We start from the raw sequence: 20,351 nt of genomic DNA on the forward strand, positions 1-20,351 counted from the left end.
TATCATTCCCACAGTGATAGCTGTTCCAAGGACAGAGCCCTGAGAGAATAAGGTGCTGCCAAAACCATCTGGATGGTATACGTGACTGAACCCAGCTGAAGTCTCTAAGGCTCTGGTGGTCAAGTGCAGAGATCTACTCGTCTGACAGCCGCCCAAGACAAGCCTTGTGCATAAGTTCCCTTGCTTATTAAACCTGCCACCTACCAATCTGGAGTGATCTACCTGTTTCTTTGTTCTCTTTCCTTGCCCTGCATGAGTACAGGATCACTTTGCAAACCAACAATGAAATAATCACCTTTGCTTTTCCCCCCATTTTCATATATAGTCTTTTTAATACCACATTAAAGAAAGAAAAACTTTTAAAGCAGGCCTACCTGTATATTTTCTTTGTGTGTTATTAAGTGCCCTTATATATGATTGGCAAAGTATGAAAACAACTCATTTTGAAGAAATCTATATTTTTAAAGTGTAGCTTACATTATTATTGTATGTGCTAGTATACTTACTGCTAAAGAAGGCAAAAGCAAAAATAAAAACCATGCACCTTTTCCCCTGACTAAATGTAACTCATAATATGGTTGAGAAGACATGCAAACAAATAATCAGGACATACTCTGTTAAATTCTAAAATTGAACACTATATAACAGCTTAGCAATTAAGTTAGGCTAAGGCTGGTAGGGCAGGTCTGGGACAATTTCATAAAGGAAATGCAATTTGGGCTGGGCTAGGATGAGGGGGTCTTTAATCAGATGTGATGAGAAACAAATTTATTTTAGAATACCTTCTATAAAGTAACTGAGCTACGACTAAATCAGTTCTCAGTTGCTGGAATGGGGAGTAGGAGTGGAGATTATTTGGGGGAACTAGGAGGATAGAAATGAGGCCAGAAAGATAGATGGAGATCAACAGGAGAGGATTTTTGCAGTGTTTCCAGCAGGTTAATGTGTAGGGCCCATGTTTCAGCAGATTTTAATTTTAACTATTACCTTCAAGTCCCCCAGATGCCGGTCATGGACTGAACTCTGAGAAACAATCCTTTGGTATCTCATCATGAGTTTTAGTTCTTCATCTAGTTAAAAATTGGAGGGGTTTTTGTAGTTTTTAAAAAATGTCATTGGAAGTCTGTTACTTGGCATCTGTTGTTTCGTGTCTATAGCAAGGATTCGGTGGGTTTTCTTATTTGACTGTGATACATTTTATTGATTTTTAGTATGAAACCATGCTTAAATTTCTGGGATAAACTCTACATACTCATTGCAGAATATTCTTCCAGTATATTCACTAAGCATACATTTGTAAAAGTGAGCCATAATTCTTTAATTAATTTTTATTATGCAAAATTCTCAAAAATAATTTAAAATGTGGAGAAAACAGTACAATGAACCCTCATTGTACTAATCACCCTGCTTCAATAATTACAAACCTATAGCCAATCTTATTTCAGCTATACATGTTTACCTACTCTCACTGCAAGATTTCTTTGAAGCAAATTCCAGTAATCATATAATTTCATCTGTAAAAGTTTCAGTATGTATATCTAAGATAAAGACTCCTCTTAATATAACTACAATAACAATTCACTACTATAAATAGTATGTATTACTTAATGTCATCAAATATCCAGTCATTGTTTAATGTTCCTATGGTCTCAACTTATTTTAACAGAAAGTCAAGATCCAAATAGGTTCTATACATTATGGTGAGGTCTTTTTTTTTTTAATCTATAGGTTCCCCCATTTTCTTTTTTTTAAGTTAGGTTTATTGAGGTATGATTTACTTACAATAAAATTCACCTTTTTTAAACGTACATTTCTAGGGATTGTGACAAACTCTTACTTCCATGTAACCCCCACTACAATCAAGCTATAGAATATTTCCATCACCACCAAAATTTCCTTTGTGATCCTTTATGATGAATCCTTTCCCCACCCCAGCCCCGAGAAACCATTAATCTGACTTCTGTCCCTATGGCTTTGCCTTTCCCATAATGTCAAATGAATGAAATTATACAGTATGAAACTTTTTGAGCCTGGTTTCTTTCACTCAGCATAATGCATTTGAGATTCATCTATGTTGCTATGTGTATCTATATATACAACTGAACACTCAGTTCCTTTTTATTGCTGAAAAGTATTCTATTGCATGGAATTCCCTAGCTGATGAACTTTCATATACAGATTTTTATATGAACCTATGCTTTCATTTCTCCATGGTAAATAGTGATTACTGGGTAATATAAAGAACGCTTATTCTTTAAGAAACTGTAAAACTGTTTTCCGAAATGGCTGTAAAGATTTACTTTCCCATTAGCAGAATGTCTGGTTTTCCAATTGTTCCACATCCTCACCAGAACTTGGTATTGTCCAGATTATTTAAGGCATTCTAACAGGTGTGCAATAGTATCTCACTGTTGTTTTAAATAGCCAGTTATCTTTTTTTTTTTAATTTTTATTTATTTATTTATTATTTTTGGCTGTGTTGGGTCTTCGTTTCTGTGCAAGGGCTTTCTCTATTTGCGGCGAGTGGGGGCCACTCTTCATCGCGGTGCGCGGGCCTCTCACTGCCGCGGCCTCTCTTGTTGCGGAGCACAGGCTCCAGACGCGCAGGCTCAGTAGGTGTGGCGCACGGGTCCAGTTGCTCCGCGGCATGTGGGATCCTCCCAGACCAGGGCTCGAACCCGTGTCCCCTGCACTGGCAGGCAGACTCTCAACCACTGCACCACCAGGGAAGGCCAAAATAGCCAGTTATCTTTTCACTACATGAAATCAAATTTACTAGCAAAAATTTTGACCCACAAAAGTGGTCTTATCCCACATTCCAGATTTTCCTTTTCGTGAGATATCATTGAACATGTTCCCCCATTCCCTGTATTTCCTTTAAATTGGTAGATATATTTAGTGGCTTGACCAGATCTGGGTTCCACTTATTTTTATTTTTTATAAGATTACTTCATTGGTGGTGCTTTATAGTCCTTATACCAAATCAGGGAATATATCAATGTATACTAGGGTAAAAAGGACACAGGAACCAACTGGCATAGGCTTCCACTGGCCAAAAATTTATAATTTGATCATATACAAGGTTAATGACTATAAGGGATTGAAACACTTCAAACATGCTGAAATCCATGCATTCATAATGATAAAATATACCTACTAATAACTTTTGCAGTACACTAGGAAATCATTATTTTTAAAAACTGGTAAATAATCTGAAAAGAATAAAACATTTATTTTGCTTTTTCTATATGAAATACTTCTGAATAAGGAAATAGTTAATGAAGGAACATTTCTCTTTTTTTAATTTATTTTATTTATTTTTATTTATTTTATTTTTGGCTGCATTGGGTCTTCACTGCTGTGCACAGGCTTTCTCTAGTTGCGGCGAGTGGGGACTACTCTTCACCGTGGTGCGCGGGCTTCTCATTGCAGTGGCTTCTCTTGTTGCGGAGCACGGGCTCTAGGCGCGCAGGCTTCAGTAGTTGTGGCTCACGGGCTCTAGAGCGCAGGCTCAGTAGTTGTGGCGCACGGGCTTAGTTGCTCCACAGCATGTGGGATCTTCCCGGACCAGGGCTCGAACCTGTGTGCCCTGCATTGGCAGGAGGATTCTTAACCACTGCACCACCAAGGTGCAGTGCATTTCTCTTATTGAAATATTTCAGTTAATAAATGAAGAAGGAATGATCGAATTAGGCTACACCATTTTCTACTCTTAATGTATTAATATATTTAGCTAATGACTTATGCTGCTAATATCACATAAAGAGATGAAAGGACACATAAAGGGCTAGAGCTTTTAAAAAGGCTTTCTTTATAGCCTCATTTACTCCATATTAACATACAATTCTAACAAGCCTAGAAGGAAAAAGTACAAATACATATATATCTATGTATGTATACATACACACATACATATACACATACACACACAAACACACACATGCAAATTCACAAAATGATATTTGATGCTGTGTGGGTTCACTCAGTGTAATAAAATAATCTCACATATTACAGAAAAAAAGCTGAAGATATTATAATAAATATTCAAAACTCTAAGTTTATCTTATTATTAAATAAATGTTATTTTATTTTTGGTATATACTATTGAAAAGAATTCAGAAGTATGTAATACCAGTATCCACTTTGGGGCACTCAAAAGTTTAATGTTACTCCTTTAGCACATTTATATTTTTGGAATACATCATTATTTTGCTAGCAGGCTGTTAAAGTAATGATATTAATTCAGTCATTGTAGGAAGGATGGTCTATATATTTCCTTCTTGAAGGAATCTCCACATTGTCCTGTAAGTTGTTTCTTTTTTTAAATGCTCAATTTACAGATGAGAAAACTGAGGCTCAGAGAGGTTACATAATTTTCCTTAGATCACAAAGTGATTACAACCAAAAGATTGATGCCAGGATATCCCTTAAAAAATATTTAAAACCTTTTAAAGTGTTTTCTTCCTTCCTTTTAAGTTTGAATATAAAACTTTATCATTTGTTTTTTTTATATTAGTAGATACAGAGAAAAATCATTATTTATTTTGCTGATTCCAAATCTAGATAAGTTTATATCCTGGTTTTCTCATCAATGGGTTCTACAGAAACTTTACTGGTACTACCTACAAATCATGCCATTTAAAACAAGGGGTTTACTGGAGTAGAGTGTTCAAAAATCCCTAATATTGAAGTCTACCAATGGAGATTTCTTTTTCATAGGTTGGCAAATTAATTCATTCATTGATATAACTATTTTTTCTAAAATACAATTGGGCTGCTTGGTTCTTAATATTTATAATTTGTAAACTGAAATATATTCATTTCAAAACAAACAAAAAAGAAAATATGTATATACCTACAACAGTGTAGATCCTTAGGAAGCATTTTTTTTTATTTATTAGTAGCTTCAAGAAACAAGATTTACATAATTGCTTTACTTTCCTCATTAAACTGCAATCACACCTTTTAAAAATTCTTAAGAACAGCAAAATTTCAAATTTGCATTCCTGACAAGTGAAGGATGCATTGATATCAAAAGAAAACTGAGGATTTATTTTTATTTTTAACACCATTATATGTGATACATGTTTAAATTTTATCACTTGCTTCATAGGCCACGCTCCCACGAATTCAGGTTTTTCAGGCACACTAACAGCATTGGACCCAGCAAGGTGAGAGCTCCTCCTGCTGGCTTTAAACAAACGTTTTCTAGTCCCTACTTGAGTGCAAAAGTAAACTTAGGAAGGAAAAGAACACTGTCCATATTAACTTCAGTAAAAGTCAATACTTTATTTTTAATTTAATGGCAAGATTTTAAATATAGAAAGATTAACACCAATGACTTATTTAGGGAGTACACATGAAAATATAATTACTTATTGATATCATAATAAATGAGAAATTGGGTAAACCAAAAAATAAATAGAAGTAGTAGATTGGTGGTATCAAAATAAAGTTTTTAAAATGTTTATTTCATTTAACAAGCAACATAATGCACAGAATAGGCTAAACTATGTACAATATTCCTATTAACTTTTAGAAATAAATCTCTAGCATATTATATTTTTCCCTGAAAATTTCTCTTAATTTATTAGTGCTCCCTTTACTCATTCTTTTGGAAGTTATAAGAAAATTTTATTGTGGCTAAAAGAAGATAACAAATGATAAAGACAAGGTTGATAGCACTGGATTAAATGTGAGAGTAATGAGTACCTAAGATTAAAAAGCTCAATGTTAATTTCTTTCCTTTGAATAATTTATCAGGTCTTGATATCCCTTTCAGTAAATTTAAGATATATTAATTTAAAAACAATTAGCATACAGGTTTATAGTATATAATTGAAGATCACCTTTATTCTAACTACACAATAAAAAAAGGATGAGATTTTATTTATATATCATTTTGAAAAATTTAACAAGGAAGACATCAATCAACCCACTAAGAAGGTAGTTATTCTTTTAGGATAATTTTGCTGTAAAAATTCAAGTTAATGGTATATGAATTGAGTTCAAAGATTTATCAATATTTTTAAAAGTTCAGAGAGCAGTAAACGCAGGTTTAGAATTTTCTCAAATAGACTTCATACAAAGAAAGGCAAGGCATTTCTTCTTAGACTCATTCCATTAAGCACCTTTATTTTACAAATAAGACCCAGAAAGATAAAATTACTAAGTCACTTAGTAACAAGGCTTTTAATAGTTAGTTCCATGTTCCACTGACTGTAACACACCTCCCATAGCTCCAAAAAAAACAGGTAAAATAAAGGGAATACTTCTGACATCATGACCAGATATAATATAACCAGAGAATATTTCAAATTATAGACACAGATATATAAACAAATGTATCTATCTATATCTATCTGTCTATCTACATACAGCAGTAGTCTATTTCAACGTTATCCTGTTTAGATCCTACTTTAAACTGGGATTCAAGTTACCACATTAAGTAATATTTTGACATAACTGCATGTGTTTGATTGACAAAAGTCAGTTTTAACTTCCAGATACTATGGTTCTCTACCCTCATAGAGAGCCAGAATCAATATTTAATTCCTAAAAATAAATCAAACACAGATTGCTTTAAGGAAACATAGGATTTTTATTTTTACCCCTGGTATGTTCCTCTGTATATTGACATTATTTTTAAGGCAACATTTTCCAAGGAGACTCACTCCTTCTTAAAAATAACGAAGTATTTTTATCTAGAAACTGAGATCAATACTTGTTCATTAAGTATACTTATAAGCATTTTGTTTTGTCATAGCTCTCTTATTTCTATTGTTACTTGTTTGTTTTTTAATATAGGTGTTGTTCATGATTATTTTTGTCACTCTCTATGAGAGTTTGGATATCCTACTTGAAAGATAAGGTAATATGACCATAGAGATGTTAAATAGCTTTCTCAAGATCAGAGAATAAAATCAGTCTAGACCATGTGAACTCACAACCTTCAGCTTTCTACTCTACTAGAAAATATCTTTTTTCAGAAAGCACGTTCAAACTTCTGACTCTGTCCTTTCTTGAAAACAAGTCACTGTTTTTTAGTTCTGATGGAAAAATAAGCTATAATAACCAGAAATTACTTTCCTTAATTATCACCTTAAATGGAGAAAAGGGGCAAAAAATTCAAGCTAGTTTTCGGTTTAGAAGGCAAGTTATACCATTGAGTAAGAACTGCCACTGAAAACCTTATCCAAACAATGAATGGTTAATAGTTGATTAAAAATATAACTAGTGGGGCTTCCCTGGTGGCGCAGTGGTTGAGAATCTGCCTGCCAATGCAGGGGACACGGGTTCGAGCCCTGGTCTGGGAAGATCCCACATGCCGCGGAGCAACTAGGCCCGTGAGCCACAACTACTGAGCCTGCGCGTCTGGAGCCTGTGCTCCGCAACAAGAGAGGCCACGATAGTGAGAGGCCCGCGCACCGCGATGAAGAGTGGCCCCCGCTTGCCGCAACTGGAGAAAACCCTCGCACATAAACGAAGACCTAACACAGTCAAAAATAAATAAATAAATAAATAATAATCAAAATACCAAGAACCTCCCACTTATAAAAATATATATATATATAACTAGTAATGTTCATCCTCACTTCTACACCTTCCTAGTTTATTCAAAAGAAACTTTACATGGTTATCCTGCTGGACACAGCCTTACCTGCTTCAGTCTCATAATCATTTCTGAAGCCTGCTGTTAGACAGGAGGGCTTACCACAGAGACCCAAGGAGAACCCAGATGTGGATCTAATCCATCACAAGGTCACTAAATGATAGGTTCACTCTGGGCTCCTGAACAAGGTCATTAAGACTTATCAATGAGTCACCTCAAAGTCATGCTTTCCTCATCAAATTGTTCAGTTATCTCTATGGCAAAAAAAAAAAAAGTAAAGGAAATTTGGCATGTTCCAAATTAATAGCAATATATAATGCTTTCATTTTGACATCTTCAGCAATTTGATCTATAAAGAAACTAAGTAGCTTCGTTTAGGACAAGTATTATTTCCATTTGCTTCAATTACACAGTTTTAATAGGTAGAAAAGACTACTTGGCTTTAGTCTTAGATTTGCTAGTCTTACAATATATTTAACCAATGTTGTGATTTTTTTCCATTTCTCACAGAAACTCACAACATTTATTACATAAACCTCACTTAGCCCAAACCACTGCACCTCCATCCCATCACTTACACAGCATAAGAGAGGCTTCTTGTGTTTCTAGTTCATTCCTTTCTCACATTTCTCACTTATCTTCCACAGGCTTTGAACACCTTCCTTTTTTTTTTTTTTTTTTTTTAAATGAAGCTCAAGGTCTGAAATGTGCTTAAATCTTTGTTTCTATAGCTCTGGTAAAAGACATTATGACCACTTATTTGAAAGTCTTATCTACAATGTAATGGCCATTTCAATGCAAAACTATTTCTATATAATGGAAGAAAAGTCTAAAAAACCTATTGAAACCCCTACCTTAAAAACAAACAGTAGTGGCTTTGCATTGAGAAGGAAAACATGACTTTTACTAGAATCTAAGAAAAAATTATCAGTGAAAAAGTTTTTCTTGAAAATGGAAGAAAAAATTTTTTTCCTAGATTGCTTTTTCCCGCCATTACACTTACATAGACATAATAGAAATAGTTTTTTACTTCCTTCATTAGGACACTGGAGTCACAAAAATGTTACTTGATTTTATATGAAGACATTTCCATATTATTTCAACAAGCGTTAATTGAGTATCTGTTATATTTAGACTCTATATTAACTACTGCAGGGTATAGAAAGTTTATAAGATACAATGTCTACCCTCAAGGAGTCTCTGGTGTTATCTTTTCACTCCCACTGTTAGAATTTTTGTGTCAACCCACATGCCCTAGTTTATTCAAACATGTAAATAGCAAAACAGATTAAAATGCCCTTATTCTGAAGGTGCAGAAGAGGAAAGGCTGAAGCTGTTTAGTAGAATGTGTAGAATTAAATTGCTACTCTAAAAGGGCAGACACCCAATATTACATCAACAGCACCATCAAAACTGTTAGTAATTGGACCACTTACCTCAGTTTCTAAAGAAGTGCTAAGGAATGAATAGACTGTAGAAATGCACCCCAGTAGACAACATGAAGGGAAATAATTCTCTACCTGAAGGGTACTCTCCTCCAAAATAATACCAAATATAAGAAATATCTGCTAAATTTGTCAGGAGACACAGAGTGTTTTAATTAGAGTGGGAGATAAAAAACGTTAAACATTATCAGAAGTAAACATTTTTCTAATCTAAGTTTTAATCATCAGAAATTTAAAAATTTTCAGGTAAAAATAGTAATTGTATTTTCAAAATTTTGAAAAATATATATATTAAAAAACTTTGAAAGGACAATATTCTCATTTTTGTCCAATGAAATTATAGCCAAATAGAGATACAATTATCAATATTTATTTACAACTTAGTTCTGCCAATATAATATGACCTTCTCAAAGGAAGGGTCTGCGTATGTATGTGTGTATACTTGTTGAATAAAATGAATAAGTGAATGAATGCACAAACGAACTAAGTGAATGGAAGGGAGCGTGGGTCAAAAACTCATACCGTAAGTAAAAACGTTCTTAACCAAATATTGAAAATGCAGTGGAGGATTAGTGGGAAGGCAAGCATTGCAGGAAATTTACATGGTTATTGTGCTTTAGTTTGTAATGGAGAAGGTCAAAGGTTACCACATATGATCTCTCTCAAATGTGGTTAAGGGACCAAGTGAGTAGGCTGTTGTATTGAGCACAGAATGGACTGTGAGAACACAAACATTTTCTGTACCTTTTGGAGTCCTCTTTGCTCTACCCAGCCACTACACTTTCATCAGAGTGCCCTCAGGCTGCTCTCTCTCAGTCCAAATCCCGTGCATCTATCTCCATCTCTGACAATGTACAGTGTTCAAATCATCCCCCTGTATCTGCTGCCCCACTGAAAGCATTTGTCACAGTAAGAAAACATCTTAAATAAAATAGCACACAAATGTGCTTATGAATATTCATTTCCCCTTATCCCTTCCTGCACTGTTTATTTATTTATTCAAGTTAAATTTGAATTGATTACAGCACCCTTCAGGTGAGAGTGACTTCAGGTTTTTTCACAGCATACCTAAAATCACACTATGTAAGCAATTCCTCATAGAAACGTATTGAAAGAGATTCCTAAAACTCCAACTTCTATCAGCTCCAAACATTACCCTCTGTTTAGATTATACCTTCTATCTACTTCCTGGGTTCTATATGTGGCTCTACTATTGTGTGCTTGTGTAAACTTAGCCAAGTCAAAATTCTTGTTTTACCAATTACTGGGAGTTGGTCTGCCTTAAACCAAGTATTGATAATGCTCTAAGCTTTAGTATCTGGCTCTCAACACACTCTAATCTTGTTAGCCACTCTACCAGAATAGTATGTTAAAAAAAAAAAAAGTAAAACAAAAGTTTGCTTATTGTTTTATGGATTATGGTTGTCTCTCCTTTGCCCTTTGAATTTCTCTTATTAATTGATCTACTCAAAGAGTCTTCTAGAGAGATCTAAGAAAAAAAAAATCGTTATTTTTTTCTTAGATTTCCCCATCCATCCCCTCTCCAGCTAATCCCAGAAATATTATCCATACCCTAGCTTCTTTAGTCTCTAAAAATGGTACAGTTAATTGCCAATGTTTAAGACTCTTGTCTAAGTCAGCTAACTAAACTGTTTATGAACACCAACATTTCACAGTCAGCTGCTTATAAAACACCGTTGTCAAGTCATGAAACTTGATAATCTGTTCATACAATAGTATACATTTTGGGGATATGCTACAAAGGAATAATTTAAATAAAAACATAATTTTTTAACTCTTTTACCATAATTTCAACATCCTTGACTGCCTAAAGAATGTGTGTTGTCTTCTGAATCACTAAATTCAATTGTACTGAGGATTTTGTTAAGTAATATTGCCTATGGAACAGAATAGTCTATGACGAGAGAAATGGGCAGTAAAAATGTGAAGACAAATAAAATATTAAGACAACCAGTTGTCATATGTTTTACACATTAAACAGCTTTTTAGCATAATTATTTGATAAATAAAGTCATGAGAATTATGTAGGACAACTTCCTACTGGAAACTATTGAGGAAATGACAGAGCAAATGCAATGCCAGATTTAGAAGTTCATGAACTGCAAGACAGTTGATCTTTTGTGGCATATTTCTGTACTGCAGAGGAGTTAGGAGGAGGAATGGTTCATAAATGAAACATTTACAAATGTGACCCATGCCAAGAGCAGCATGGCTTCAGTATATAGAAAAGAATGACAGATGGAAGCCTTATTGTTGGCAGAAAAAAGAAAAGAAAAAGCATTTTTAAAAAAACAGGCATTATCATCATTATCCTGTATGGAAGGCAAATCGTTAAGTTCTACTGTCATAGTGTTTATCAACAGTCCTGTGTAATAAAGTAAATGCAACAAAAATGATAATGGAATTTTAACATTTAGGCAAATGGAGAATATTTTATCCAACATGGGTTTCCCAAGTATAATTAAGAATAAGAAAGCAGATGCAGGCTTTCATAAGACCTTGATCAGTTTCAATTTATTGATTACCCAAGACACGAATTATGGTAAGAAATGTAAAATGTTGAGAAACTCCTTTGGTGAAGTCATCAAGATCCAAATTCCATCCTCAGCTTTCGTGGCTGAGAAGCTCAATTTTTATTCTGAGGAATGGTCATATTTTAGAAGACTAAATCTTGCTAATCAGGCATACAGGAGACTAACTTATAAATGAGATGGATGATTTATTCACTGATGATCTGTCTCCCCAGGGAATCTCCTTCCCTGAAGGGAAACATATCAAGAGACCAAATTAAAGATCAGATTTCTTGAAAAGTACTAAATTAAGAGAAAAGAGTAACCCTGTTTTACTATTTTAAATATCCTAGGTTTATTTCTATTTATGAAACAAAGAATTTTATCTACCCATTACAAAGCTCTTCACATTGAATGGTGCTGAAGAAACAATGAAAAGTTTTCTACTTAGGTTTTCATACATATGTACTGTACTGCCAACTACAACTTTGGCATTTCAAATACTATTTACAAGGCATATTATAGTTTTCATAGATATAGCCCATCTGATATTGGCTAAATTTTGGAAGGCCTTATTTTTATTGTTTGGAAAGAGAATTGGTTCTGTCTGCAGACTCTCTTTAATTACAAAGTATATGTATTTTTCCAAGAAAGATTCTTATGTGTGAGCAAAATAAATCCCAATTACTGAGTTGATTTTACACAGTTTCAAATAAGGACAGAGAATAATATTTGCTGATGATGTAGGGAAGAATCTAAACATTTAGGCATGGTGTCCACAATTAGCTGGCCAGACTGTTTCTGTCTTAGGTTGCTCTTTACAAAGGTAAACACACTGCCGTCCTTATTTTTATTGACAAAGAATGAAAAGAGTTTAAAAAATTAAAAATCACTGGTTTCTCAATGCAGATAGTTTCTGAGCAACTTCTCTTTTAATAGTTTTTCCTTCCTCAATGACTTAATTTCATCATATAATCAAAGACTGCCATATTTTAAGTAATGCACAATTGCACACTATTTAGGAATCTATTCTTTCTTGTTTTCTCTGTCTTTACACTTCGCAGAGAAAACTTATCCATTTGGGAGTTTCAACTATCATTTCAATGCTTTCAATCTCCAAAATAGTATCTCCAGCATAAATCTCTCTCTTATACTTTAGACACAATTCAGAGGCCCCTTGTTAGTTTGCAAACTGGTCCCTGTACACAGCAGGCTAGGCGAGAGCAAAGAAAGTGGCAGACCACTCCAGATCGGGAGGTGGTAGGCTTTAATAAACATGGGGGCTTATACGAGGCTTGTCTTGGGCAGCCACAAGATGAAAAATCTCCACACCCACTGGACTGAATCTTAAAAGTTTATATAGAGGCATCAACTGGGTTCAGTCATGTATACTGTCCAGATGGTCTCAACAACACCTTACTCTCTCAAGGCTGAGTCTTTGGAACAGGTCCCACTGTGGGAATGGTGGGCAGAACTGTACACTCCAAGGACAGGGGAGGTGGTGAGGAGCCTCCTGTTGCCTGGGTCCAGATCACAGGTCAACTGGTATTCATATCTTCTCAACTACCTCCTCCCACACTCCTCACACTTAACATGTCTGCATCTGAGCTCATTGTTTTCCCATGAAAGGGTACCACCTCCTGATTTCCCTATTTCAGTTACTGTTATCCTAGATCTGCACAAGTGCACAAATTAGGAACCTGTATCTGATCCCTGACTCATCCTTCACTCCCCAACTATCAGTTTGCACATGGAATATTACAGGCAGAAGAATGGTCCCCCAAAGTTGTTCATGCCCTAATCCCAGGAACCTGTGGATATGCCATGTTACATGGCAAAGGGATATTAAAGTTGCTAATCATCTGATCTCAAAATAGGGGGGCAACACTCTTCCCCTCCTAGATTACCTGGGGGGCCCACTGTAGTGACAAGGGTATTTAAAAGTGGAAGAGAGTCAAAGAAAGATGTGACTACAGAAGAAAGGAACAGAGAGATGCAACATTGCTGGCTTGAAGATGTGGGAAGGAGCCATGAGCCAAGGAATGTGAACAGACTGCAGAAGCTGAAAAGGGCAAGGAAATGGATTCTCCCCTAGAGCCTCCACAAAGGAACACAGTCCCACTCACACCTTGATTTTAGCCTAGGGAGACCCATGTCAGATTTCTAACCTACAAAACTGTAAGGATAAATTTGTGTTGTTCAAGCCGCTAAATCTGTGATAATTTGTTACAACAGCAATAGAAAACTGATACTTAACTGTTTGGATCACCTTCAAATCTATCCGTTTTCTATTCCCTACCCCAGTTTTCTCTTTCAACTGGACAGGGTTCCTTGGTCTTATTCCCTTCATTTAACTTCCACAATGCAGCATCAGTGATCTGCCTAAAATTCAAATCCGATTTCTCCATTCTCTGTTCAAAATTCCTCAGTGGTTCTCCTTATCGTCTATAAAATTCTCTCAAAATATTTGCTTCAAATGTGCACTTATTTCTTCATACTGACCATACAACCAGGTTCTGAGTATAAAGGTAAATCAAAATAAACATAACCCCTACCTTCAGGGTGATCATGATCTAATGTGAAAAAGAGAAAATAAACAGAAACTGTAAACTAAATATGTAACTATGTATTATACTAAGTGCTATGAATCTAATTTGGATTTAAGACTCATGGAAAGCCTCTAGAAAGGAAGACATGATCATACAGAGTTGAATTATTCTCTATATTGCTTTTAGATTCATGATGTGAATTATGTAACAATGATCAGAGAAAACATAAAATAAAATATTGCTTAACTAGTTTTAACCCAGTATTTTCCTTAATTTTTTGGAACTCATTTTTCTTTCCTACTGAAAATATACTAACATGAATATACTAACATTCGAGGAAATTTTTCAAGACAACACTGAATGGCAACTGTTGCCTTACAATGTATACTCTGAATTCCTTTCTGTTGCATGCAAGACACTTCCTGGCTTGGTTCCATCTTCCTGTCCCTCTGCAACACCCCATCTTCACCCTGCATTACTCTGATATACTGATAATCCTTAAACTTACCTTGCCCTCTCACCTCTCCACATTTCACGCTATTCCTTTCTGCTTGGAATACTCTTGTTTGTTTGGTTCCAAAAGACGACTCCTAGTCATCACTTATGGCTTAACCTAAATGTGATTTCTTCCATAATTTACCCCCATAAGATGGAGATGCTCTTATTCTTATCCCATATTGAAATTTGCACATATTTCACTAACAGTAATTATTTTACTTTATTTTACCACACAGTATGTATTTCTTTGTGTAACTGTTCTTCCATAGACTCTAAATTCCTTGAAGGCCAGACTGTGTATTTTAATCCTCACACTCTTCCTCAAGATTGTTTTTTAAAAAGAATAATTGAATAGAAAAGCAAAATGAAAATGAACGAGTGAGGAATTTAGAATAACTAAATACATATAACTGCAGTTAGTAAAGGCTCAAAATGTCAATAAAAATGGATAACTCAGAACACACAAAAAATATATTTTATTTTCAGTATCTGCAAAGTACTGAGAAGATTATATTGGGGAGGGAGAAGGTAAGGTCTGTGATTATAAATCCACTGTTCCAAAAGCAATAAATAGTAAAAGAACTTTGTGCTTCTCTATCAGGCTGTGTGAAAACAAATTACTTGAGCAGAGTCAAAACATTTGCAAAGCCACAGTAATAATCCTAAAATCCTGATTATATGGGAAAGAGAAAAAAACTACTGAAATGAAATCACTACATAAGCAAAAGAAATTTCAATGGAAATTTGGTAGGGGAGATTTTATATATGGAAGACAAAGTATATTTGAAGTAGTTTTAGGCATATTTTTTCAGATTAGAAAAAATATATATATATATGTAATCTGAAAGAATACACTCAAATATAAGGAAAAAATTTACCTATGAACAGGAAGAACTATCTACCCAGAATAAATCAGCTGGTGCTCTTAACAAAGAAAACAATGCATTATGGCCACAAAGGAACATCAGATGGTATTAAAAAGCATTTAAAAAGAGCTACAGAGGCAGCTACAACATCTTTGAAGTTAAATGTAGGGATCCTACTGATTTGACACTTTAATCTTGAAGTGGCCAGAATGACACCTTTTATTGAGCCCCTCTTTGGTTAGGTTTTCATATAAATTCAAACTTTTAGCAAAGGTATTTTTATAAGACACTAAACATGCTGAAACCTCAGAAAATAAAGGAGAATATTAACAATTCTTCATGCCCATTATTCCTCTGGGACATAGTTATAAATTTTGATCATGCTCCTTTGTGCCTTAGAAGAGCAAATTGTGAATTTAGGGAAGTATGGAAGCCCCTATATATGAAGATTTCACATAGTTCCTGGGGAAAGGGTCCTCTTTTTTCTAAGCAGGGGAGCCAAACTGACAATAATCAGCAATACGTAGGTTACTCTAACCATGGTGGCAATTATCTCACATACCCTCTATTATAAGGGAAATGATATCTTAGTCATCTTGCTTACAGAGAAATTGATGACATATTAAAACATTTTTGGCTCAAAGGAATTCCACAATGCAACTATTAAATAAATAGTACTGTCTAAAGCCCCAATCCCAGGTAAGGAAGCTACTGATGTGAGAAATACTGAAGACACAGTCATTGGGCTCCTCCTTTGTCAACCCTCTATTGAGTACTTAGTAAACCGAAGAACTATGTGAGGCACTCAAGTCAATAAGGAACAGAGGGGAATAGGCTGATGGACAGCAAACCATTTTGCATTAGGAAGTACATTTTTGAGATGAACAAATTACTTTTACTTCAAATTCTAAATAATATACTGTACCATGTAAAATTCTTAAAAATAGGGTAGTTGAGAACATTTAGGAAACGGACCCAAACTTGTGAAACTGAGTGACTTAAGGAGAGAATTTTGAATTCATCCTGTACAAAAGATTAAATTTAAATGAACACCCTCTTGATATAGTATTGGACTCATGTTGCCAAGAAGTGAAATTTCTGTTTTTTTCTAGAAGATTAATACTCCAGTTGCTTCAGGCCAACTCCAAAATGTCACACATCATAATGAAATGTTCCTACCATAACACCATAAATAATGATGAAACTAAGCTAAGCAATTGGTCAATTTTAAAACAAAACACAACTTGCACATATGCATTTACTCACTAAGCCTTTCTTATATTCCTCTTGAAGATGGTATTTCCCCTAGTATCACCTAAACTCAACAAAAATTCTTCCTTTCATTATGATTGAATGAACCTAAAAACATGACTCAATTCTCAACCCCACCAATAATGGCTCATGGGCTATGAGGACACAGTAGAAAAAACTTGATTACATGTTGTTTTTATTCCAAAAACTGGTTTTAGTCTCAATAATTTTGTTGTCTTTATGAGTCCTTAACAATAAAACAAAGAAATGTATATTCTTAGAGATTAATTTGAGAATTGAGATAACAGTAAAAATAACCATGGTCAGTGTTCTCGTGCCTCCAATGAGGAAGAACCTTTTATTCTAGTCTGATATTTACTTTTGCCCAGTGTGTACTATACATTACATATTCATAAGAACACCCATCAGTTTATAGTAAAACAATAATAAGACAATGTTAAATCACTACTATAACCAAATCAAATAATTTTAATTTTTTCAATAAGTTTTTGGACTAGCAATGATTAGCTATCTCAACAAAAATTCTCAGCAATTCTCGACACCAACAACATGATTCTGTGTCCCTGCAGAATCTTGACATTCATCCCTCAAGCCTTTCTTCTCATTACATCCCTCAAACTCACTGCTCCAGGTCTTACTGAATTTATTTCATGTTCTCTAAAATACCAAACTCTTCGGAGCTTCTCACAAACTAATTTTCTCTCATCTTGGTGACGACCTACCCTTGGTCTCAGCTTATGTGACAGCTCTTGTTGGAAGTCTCTTCTGATATTTTTTACCCAATGGTAGGGAAGTTTCATGTTTAATGAGTCTCCTTAGACTAATGCATGTCCCATAGCAAAGAAGCATGACTTTACTGTAGCTATTTAATCATTTATCTCCCAGAGGAGACTAAGTTTCCTATGTTCAGGGACCTTAGTCCCCTTGTTCATGAACCTTTTTCTAGGACCTAGCACCATGACCTATCAGAAGGCTACTGAAGAGTCCAGGTGAGAAATGATGGTAGTATTGGCATAAAAAATTCTCCCAACTGATCAAGGCCACAGTGAACTCTCTCCCTCACCCAAATATTCTTAATGTGTACAGCTAGTTTTTGCTTCTCATTGGAAACTTACCATATGTCAGTTAAAATTATTTATAGATAATTTCATAATACAGATGAGGAATATGGGTCCCAGAAATATTAGAAGACTTACTAGAGATCACTCAGGTAGTTAGTGCTACCACTAGATTAAAATCCATATCTCTCACCAGGTATACTGATTTTTCTACTATACCATAACATTTCATTTCCATAACTAGCATTCATGTTTCTGGAGGGCAGCAAGATATGTATCTCCTGTAACTAGGTCACACAATAGTCAAGGGAGTAGTTGATTATATTAAGTGATGATTTTATTGAAAGAATTAGGCTTTAATTTTATTTACATTTATATTTTAGTATATATATTCATTCAAATGATTAATTTTATGTATTTTTTATTTATTTTAATTTTCTGTCATCCTCCCTCAAAAAAAATCTCCATGACCTATATTTTTATCCCATCCTCCAATGAAATCTCAGGCAGGTACATTATTTGCCATGCCTTCTTAGTCATAATATGCTGTATTTCAAACATTTTAAATATCAGTTCAAGAAAATAACCAAAACTCAAAATTCATACAGTTTTGCACTTCTCCATTAATTTGATTTTGCTTAAGGCCTGGAAGCATGCAGTGAGGAAGGAGTATGTGTTTAGAGTCTCTTCATAATCTACCATTCACTGGCTGCTATTTCTGACTCACAAATTCAGGCTGAGTGATTAAGTAGAGAGGGGTACAGTTTTTCATGATTGGTTTAGTCTTGATCTGGCTTTGGATCTCTCTGTGACTGGAAGATGGTCAAAAATGACTTTACCTTACGTGATCACTGTAAGGAAAATTTCCTGCTGGGAAACTCCAACTCTGAAGAAAACAGTCTCTTCCAAGTAATTATTTTCAACTTCCTCCTCAGCTGCTAGATCATATCATCTCACCAGGAAACCTTAACATTTGAGGCAGTAACCCTTCTAAAGTGTTCCAGGACAGTTCCTTTCCTAATGGTCCACATTTAGGATATAGAAATGCACACATTTGACCCCTACCCACTAGTTTATAGAGTTCCGTCTGGTACAGCCCTGTATCTGCCTCTGCCCTCCTGTCTCAGGCCACCTAGTCACAGACTCCCCTACCATCCTTAGGCTCCAAAATTATAGCGAACATATATTAACCTTTCAGTTGTCCCTATGTCCCCTGTACTAAAGCATCCCTTCTCCACCCCCAAATGCAATTCCTTCCAATGTCCCCAAACTTAATCACTTACAGTAGCTGAAACTGGTCATCTCTAATGCCAGAAAGATAGGTTTTTTAAAACTTTTAACTATGACCTGCAGAGGGGATGGTCTATCCATACTTCACTTTAGTATGGATAGGTACTGGTACCTATATATTGTTCTTGGCTTTGAAATTTCAGCTGAATTTATGTCTCATTTTAAAATTCTATCTTGTAATATAATAATATTAGCTAACATTTGATGAATGATTCCTATGAATCAAACACTTAGCTAAGCATGTTCCACATGCATTACCTTATTTGCTATTTATATCATACTTATTTTTTTTTTAAAGTTCTTATTACTACCTTCACTTTACCAGTTAAGAAAGCAAGGTCCTGAAGAGGTAAAGAAACAAATGTACTCCAGGAAGGAAAGCTAATAAAAGGCACAAGCATTTGAGTTCAATGCCAGCTGGCCTCACATTAAAGCCCAAGTACCTCACCACTATGCTAAGGCCTCTCTGATCTTGTGAAGGACAAGAGAACAGGAAAGTTTAGGAGAGAGGAAAATAGAGCAGCCTGTAGTGCAAAAAGAGTGAAAGGGAGAAGAGATTTCTAAAATGTGAGATTTGAAAGGTATCCTACAACTCTCTTGGTTTTCTGATTAAAGGATTCTAATAAGCAGCTATAAAAAATCACAGCAAGACATAAAAGTTTACATTATTTTATATGGATATTTTCCTAACATAAAACCAACAAAATAATTACCTTAATATTTATTTAGAATTTTAGAAATAAAATATCATAAAACTTGATTTTAAATTTACTTGATTTTATAAGAGTTCCATTTACTGCCTCATCTCCTACAGTGTGAAAAAAATAAATACTGAACCACAGTCATCCACATTTCTATTGAACAGTAAAATATTTAAGCTGGCACTTTTTTAAGCATTTACCTTTGAATTTTATATTATTTTACACCTAATCTGAGCAACTGGACCACAGTAATGAACAAATCTTATGACAGAAGGCTATGGACATTTGTATTTGGTCAGCATTTTCTGAATTTAAGCCTGCTGGGAAGCTAAACTTCACGTCTTATTTACTTCAGCTTTGAAGGCTGCTCAAGAAGACAGCTCTAACTTTTGATAAGCATGTATTTTCCCCCAGGAAATTTCCATTTTTTCAAATTGTTCGGGGAAAAGCAGTTACTGTCTGTTGTGTATCCAGAAAGCAAAATTACAGTTATGTCACCTACGTATGCCTGAAACCCAATATTTTCAT

General features: G+C 34.8%; 1 protein-coding gene across 1 annotated transcript in view; it reads right to left on the reverse strand.

Moving 5' to 3' along the window:
• The window catches only part of EPHA6 (EPH receptor A6), an 870,129-nt gene that overhangs the window by 810,818 nt on the left and 38,960 nt on the right, over nucleotides 1-20,351 (reverse strand). The window lies entirely within an intron of this gene.

This window comes from Balaenoptera physalus (assembly GCF_965194825.1).
Source record: "Balaenoptera physalus genome assembly, chromosome: 4".
In the NCBI taxonomy this organism is placed as follows: Eukaryota; Metazoa; Chordata; class Mammalia; order Artiodactyla; family Balaenopteridae; genus Balaenoptera; species Balaenoptera physalus.